Here is a 5,132-nt window from a genome sequence, read left to right on the forward strand (position 1 = left end):
TCAGTCATAATTTAGATTTTCATCCTTTAAAATCTCTGATTTTAATTTATACCTTAAGATATAATGTTTTATTTTGTTAAGATGTAAATTTAAAAATGAAGAAAGATATTTATTTATTTTTTTAAATAATATTTAATGATTATTTTATTTCACTGAAACATTTAGGTTATATAGCTCTATTTATTGCATCCTTTTATTTATTTTTTTTGAATTAAATATAAGATAATGTCGTCTACCTGTACCCCAAAGTATATACAGGTAAAGTCTACCTGTGTCCCCTTAGAGGGCCCCATAATTGCCTTGACCAATTATTATTTTTAATTGAGGAGTAGGCGTTCGGAGAACACACCCTTACATATACTGTGCCATGCGGGCCACTTGGTGGTGTTTGGTAATAGGATATGGGGGTTCTCTACAATCTCAATTTTAGCGATCACAGGTAAATAGTCTGACGTGTTTGATATTACACCTTCGTGAATAATATCATAATCTACTAGGTGGTTCTTCAACGATTCACTGACAAATGTGTAGTCTAACATTGTTTTACATGGTATAAAAGTATATACATCTTTGCATTGTTCAACATTATGAAAAGGAAAAAACAGGTTGTTTTTTCTGTAAAATGTTACAAGTTCTGCTGATTTATAGGCATTTGTTCTTTCAACATCTTTTTGTTGAAGGCTACCATTCATGTCACCAGCAAAAATAACATGGCCTATACAAGTCGTGAAGTACATTTAGTTCTTCTCTATATTTATCTACATCATTTTCAGATGGTAAATACACACCAAAAATATACAATGGTACATAGTTTGGCGTTTTTAAACAAATACCAATGACTCTGTTTGAGTTTGTGTTAACCAATGATGTGTAAAATTCTAGGGATCTTTTATATAATATAGCTACACCTCCTTTGCCTTTATCCCCATTGGTTAACGATTTTTCAAATGTTGCTGTACTGATATAACTTTGGTCAATACTGTTTAAAAATTTTGAACAATTTTCAGGTAGTTTGTGTTCTGAGATTACAGCGACATCACACTTTGTTAAACGTAATAAATTTGTCAAACAAACATTAGAGGACATAATACCTCTTACATTCCAATTCAAAATTGAAAACAACATGATAAACAAAAGATCAATGTGCATTGCGTACTCTTTATGTATGTTCATGGCTAAACAAAAAGTTTATTTTTTTACATCGTCTGATTCGCAACCTTGCTGTCTCTCATGGGCGTTTATCCATGGTCGGCATTTGACTCCGCGAGGCCAAAATGATCGCATATTGATAGTTTCACGGTTTTCTTCCGGAATGTGGATTTTTGCTGATAAACAGTCCGGATTATACTTTGGTTGGAATAGAGAAAGATATGTTACACGGATATCCCTATCTCGGACATAGTTAATAATACCGTCTCTAGTGGTTTCTCGATCAATTCCTGTAAGGTAAAATTGGGCGTTTTTGCGCCTGCGATGTGTTATTCTAAGGAATACATCCCGTTTATCATTTCCTTTTTCTGTGCTTGGTTTGTTAAATTTTTTTGATTCAGTTTTCATAGGTACAATTTTCTCTCGTGAGATGTGCACCGGAATGGGAAGTTTGTTTTCGTTCATTTGTTGTTCTGGTGTGCTTTTAATTGTTTCGGGTTGTTGTTCATTGTTTTCTGTTTTTTTCGGAGACCGCTGTAAGTCAGTGACCCCCTTTACTTGCATGTTAATTTGATTTGCCCCAGAAGAGTCCTGTACACGATGTGGGGAATTCCCCAGTGTTGTAGTATTTATACCGTTACCTGGCGTATTGTTTTCAGGTGGATTTTGTGAATGGTCAGTGGACCGCGAAGTACTGTCACTGGTCTGAAGACGGGTAGTAGGGGCCTTCGGCGGGGAAACGACAGCAGCAAATGACTTTTGGAATTTTGATTCTGATAATTGTTTTTGGTGATTTTGACAAATTTTTGATAATTTTAATAATTCGTTGTCGACCCTTTGTGATTTGGCGTGTTCTTCCGTGGAATCAAGACCGTCAACACATTTAAGTCGTGAATTTGTGGTTTTACGAAATGTTTCACACGTTATTGAATGAGCTTCGAAATCATTTTTCACTTTATCGATATCAGCTGTTAAAGCAGTGTTTTTGGACTTTAGGTCTGATATCGTTTTTTGCATATTTTTGATGACCTTGCTTGTATTGGAGACAGTTGATTCAAGTTCACGTACACGTTCTAACAAAGTTTGTGTCAGGCAGTGTAGATCTATGTTAAGTGATTTTGGCGTATCTGACGGGTCATGCTTTTTGTCAAAAACGTCAGTAAGATGGGAAGTATCACCATTACAAAACATATAAAGGGCATAGCAGTCTTTTGCATATCTTACTGAGCCTGGGTTACCTTTGGTGGTTCTGCGTTGAATAAGGTTTCCCTTTGGACACCCTTCAATGGTTTTTGCTCTTGTACACAAGAGTGCTCTATATTCAATAATTATCTGTTCATTGCTTGAGGATAATTGTAATAATTTTTCAATATAAAATTCTTTTGGTACATTTTGTAGCACATTATCAAATAAGACAAAGTCATTTGTACTAGTTGATGGTGCATCATTCAGGTAAGTGGCATCGACTTGATTGTCGTATTCGGGTTGATTTTCGTTCACTCGATTGTTCATCAATACATCCACCATTTCGGTGTTTTGTGGGCTGTATGCACAATGTACCATGTCATGATCATTGAAAACATTGTCCGTATTATCTGCTAAGTTACTTACAGAGTCTGTACGGCAGCTATAGAGCAGATATATATATATATATATATATATATATATATATATATATATATATATATATATATATATATATATATATATATATATATAATCCAAAATGAGTAAAATTAATCCACACAAGTAATAAATAATAAAAAATAACAGAAAGCCGATTCAAAACTCATTTGAATCGGCTTTCTGTTATTTTTTATTATATATATATATATATATATATATATATATATATATATAATAAAAAATAACAGAAAGCCGATTCAAAACTCTACCGGTTTCATTAAAATCTTCAGGAGTTTTGAACAATCACCATAGATACATAAGATACATACATTTCAAATGATCATTGTGACGTCATATAACATCAAGTATATGTTGCGCTTTTCAGAGTTCATTATGACGTCATAGTATAAGCGTTTTATAATAGTACGGGAAAAACATAAAATATATTCAAATATTCCATAATTGTACAAGAAAAACATAAAATATATTCAAACATTCATAATTATAATGAAAAAGTCCAAAAATTCATATTATAAAAATCAGTGGCGTACGTAGCGCCCTTTAAGCAAAAACGCAAATGAATACACAAAATTTTGCAAAGCATAAGTCTTATGATTTGAGTTTCCTATTTTTAAGTTTGCACGTAAACAAATCGTATTGAGACTCCACTGAATTATAATCTGCATATTTAGTATTCAGTTATCATCGTAAACCATGCAATTACTACGATTCCGGAAAATACCGTCAGTCTATACTTACATGTAATTTAAAGTCGGCGATCGGGTGTTTAAAATTTTGACAAAGTCACAATACATTGTGATAAACTTGATCAAAAATTTGTCATTTAGGTAAGTATGTTACGGTTTGAATAATAGACCTGTTTCAAAACGCCTATTATCTTTAGTCATATGCAGTTGGTTTCCGCTGGGGTATCAGTGTTTCATATATAATTACATATTCTTTTAAAATTCAACATTTCCCTTACACATACAGCATGTAAAATTGTAACATTTTGAGACAATATCTCATCATCAAAAGCCTGTAAATCTAAAAGCTAAAACCTAAAATCCAAGAGCATCGGGGGTCTTGAAAATATTCGAAGAGTACCAGATAAATAATGTTTGTCTCGGAATTCAGCAACTTTTGTTCATATTTATTGGAATCATAATACTTAAAAAATGTCATATTTTTAAGGCTGTTTTGTCATTTAAATAACATAAAATCCAGGAGCTTCCGGGGGCCCCCACCAGGCCTCTGCCCTGGACCGGCTGGGGGCCTCAAGGCGGCCCCCAGACCCCCTACCTTTTTTTGAATACAGTAAATTAAAAGGTAGCTACGTCACTGAAAATGTGCGTAATTCAAATTAGAAACTATATGTACTTGTCATGCAAAATAACATATCATTGATTTTAAAATAAACATCGACGAAATCAACTCCCGTCAGTTCTTCAGTACTTTGATTATAAATATCAATCTATAAGACTAATCCACACTTTACAAAAGTTATGTCCCTTTGGCCCCCATCTTTGGGGAAAACCCCATATATTTCTCACAGTAGCCTTTGTAGTTTAAAGGGTTGTAACTTCGTCATTTGACATTAGAAATCAGTTTCCCTGTGAATTTTGATTGCCCCAACTAGGGGCAACCCACACATCGAAGGAATAAATTAAATTCCAAGAGATTTCTTTACAGAACGCCCAATTATTTGGTTGCATAAAGAAGGGAAAATTTTAAGTTGTTTTTTCCCTTTTGACCTTTGGGTTGACCCTGCAAAGGTGAACAACTTTTGCAAATTGTGGATTGGACTCGAGTCTTTTGCATTGCTTTCTCTCCAAATTGTGAAAATCATTGTCTCTATAATTGGTATGAAGTTATTGCTGGTTTGGGGAGCTTTAATGACCATTTAGATGAATATCGTAAGTCTACAGTCTAGTTCCATAAATAAATTGTAGTTCTGTTCATGTCGACATAAGTAAGCCGTAAGTGAATATTAATGTGATCGGGTTCGGGTTCTTAATTATGTATGACGTCACTTCTAGCGTGGGGTCGGCCATCTTATCTGAAAGTAGATGGGTGTCTAAAGAGAAGTAAATACTCATTTATGTGCATTTAATGTAAGTATACATAGGCTTACCATTGCAAGAATCAGTTCTTAGTTCAGGGAATAGTTTTGTCGTAAACCTTTGCATGTGGAAACGAAGTGATGTGCGAAAAATAAGTTCACAAGATGTCCTCGCCTTTGTGCTGAGTAATGAAGCAGCGCATGTGCAGGCGTAGACGTGTTGGAACTGCAGCACCTGCGTTCGACCATCGACATTTCGATTTATATGTTCCCGATTTCTTATGCTCTCGTTATT

The 5,132-nt window shown here is 34.1% G+C and overlaps 1 protein-coding gene across 5 annotated transcripts in view; it reads left to right on the top strand.

The window, feature by feature from the left end:
• The first annotated feature begins 4,769 nt into the window (after positions 1-4,769).
• The window catches only part of LOC128175615 (uncharacterized), a 4,508-nt gene continuing 4,145 nt past the window's right edge, over positions 4,770-5,132 (top strand). For 2 of the 5 annotated variants that reach the window (XM_052841376.1, XM_052841378.1), the window contains exon 1: positions 4,770-4,889. The gene's annotated coding sequence lies outside the window, so the exon portion shown is untranslated. The remainder of the gene's footprint in view (positions 4,890-5,132) is intronic. The other 3 variants (XM_052841379.1, XM_052841380.1, XM_052841377.1) reach the window with 2 other exon arrangements.

The sequence above is a fragment of the Crassostrea angulata genome, chromosome 3 (assembly GCF_025612915.1).
Source record: "Crassostrea angulata isolate pt1a10 chromosome 3, ASM2561291v2, whole genome shotgun sequence".
Classification (NCBI taxonomy): Eukaryota; Metazoa; Mollusca; class Bivalvia; order Ostreida; family Ostreidae; genus Magallana; species Magallana angulata.